The sequence below is a fragment of the Suricata suricatta genome, chromosome X (genome assembly GCF_006229205.1).
Source record: "Suricata suricatta isolate VVHF042 chromosome X, meerkat_22Aug2017_6uvM2_HiC, whole genome shotgun sequence".
NCBI lineage: Eukaryota > Metazoa > Chordata > Mammalia > Carnivora > Herpestidae > Suricata > Suricata suricatta.
The window spans coordinates 54,311,230-54,313,466 of record NC_043717.1 but is presented as its reverse complement, the minus strand read 5'-3'; positions in this window follow the sequence as shown (position 1 = coordinate 54,313,466).

Genomic DNA, 2,237 nt, shown 5'->3' with positions numbered 1-2,237 from the left:
TGTAGGTGGACTTGTTCATCAAACAGTATCTTGAGGTTTTTGATATGTATTGCCAAGTTGCCTAAAACATGTTATACCAATTTGTACCAGCAGCATACAGGTGTGCCTATTTCATAGAATCTTCATTAACACTTAATATTATCAATTTTTTAATCTTTGATGAGAGGAAAAGAGAAATTACTGTTTTTATTTTCATTTCTGGTTACTAGTGAGGTTGAATCTATTATCATATGGTTATCGAGCAAACATTTTCTCCTTTTTTGAGTTGCTTATTTATTGTCCTTAGCACATTTTTAAATTGGGATGTTTTCTTTAAAAAAGTCAATTTATGATAGCTTTGCACAGACTAGTGGTATTTGTCATATATGTTTATCATTTATGTAGCATATTTGCCAATTTGTCATTTGTCTTTTAGTTTTATTAAAGACTAGTATTACCCCTTAGCTGTCATTTGTTAGGTTGAAATTATTTTTTTGTCATTTCTCTTTTAACTTGACTAACCTTGTGTTTTGACATTCAGAAGCTTTTATTGATGAAGCCTTAATTAACAGTAAATCCTTTAAAATTTTTTTGTCATGTTTATAAAGTCCTTCCACATTCCCAAAGCTATAAACATATTTTTCACTTACATTTTTTCTTATGATTGTAAATTTCACCTTAAGCCATGTTTGCCCCAAGAATAGGTCAAGGAGTGGCTAATGTTATTACCAGAAGCTCAATACTGGGCTTATTAGCAATCGTAGGCCACTGAAGATTTCATTTTACACATTCTAGGTAAAAGTTCTGGTCCATGATTATGTCATATAAGACAAAAACTGAGCAGAGCCATGGCACCTAATTTATGTACACATATCGTAAAAAAATGACAATATCAAGTCCCCTGGGAAGGCAAGCAGGAAATATGAGAATATTATTGTAACTGCTTGGAGTGAGATACTTATATTCCAGGCTGATAAAATGGCCATCATCCTGAAGGGGCCATTCTCTCAAAAAATATTTGATGGACTAATGAGCTCATTCCGGTTATAACAATAAACACAACAATGAGGTTTACTGCTCTTAAAGGGTGGAGTAAACAAATAAATAATATACTTTCAGATTAAGTATTTTAAATAAAATTAAGCATGTAAGGGGATGGTGAAGTTATTTTAGATAGCGTGGTTAAGGAAGTCTTGTCTGAGGAGGTGACGACTGAGAAGAGGCTTGGTCGATAAGAGGAAAGATAGGAAGGGACAATATTCTAGCCTATGTAAAGTTTTACACGTGGGAAGTTTTGGTTTGTTAGAAGAGCCAGTGTAGCTGGAACATTAGCTGGAAACAGAGAACACAGAAAAATGGAGAAAGAAACACAGAAAACCCCTAAAAACTTGGGTAACGGTTTTCTAAATTAACTGTGAAAACAGGAGTTGGATGCCTTGTGGCTGGTTCCCTAACTTCCTTTAGGCATCACCATATAAGAAAGACCTACCTTAACAAACTGTCCTTTTACGAATTCCAACGTTATCAGATTTTCCCACCCTTTACAATCATCGCCTCTTTTCAAGTATTTCAGAAAATTACCATCTCAGCTAGACCAAGTCTGACCACTGTAGAAAACGGCAATTCCCGTTTGCCCCCACCTGGCACGCTCCCACCCCACCCCCTTTCCTCTGTATTTTCTCCCTAGCATTTATCATCAACTATATAGATACAGATATATAGTAATTATTGTCCCTCCCCCGAGTATAAAGAACTCTGAGAAAGTAGAATATAAAGAACAATGAGAACTGGGATCTAGGATCTGTTTTAATTTCCGCTGTATCCCCAACATCGACAACAATGTTTGATATACAGTTGGCACTCAATATATGCTGAATAAAAGGTAAGAAACTGTATAAACCAGTCTGGACTAATTGTGTGAACTGACGTCAGGTGGGACTAATACCGCATTTCTCACTTTCTGAAAAAAGCTTCAAGCGGTCAAGGATGACGTTCTTCAGTTTTCAGAACAGGAAAGGGAAGGTTCCCACAGTTCTCAGAACGCGAATTTCTCGCAACAATTCAAAATGGCGGAGGAGGGTGGGGCCTGTCACATGGTGGGCGTCACAGCAGCTCTCTTTTTCCAGACTGCGTTCCGCCTTGCCGCGTCGTCGGCTGCCCCCTTCTTTCTCCCGCGGAGCTTTTTTGAGGAATCGCCTGGGATTGGCTAGCAGGCTGGGAGTAGGGCTGCGGGGACGGAACGCGGCATCATCACTTCC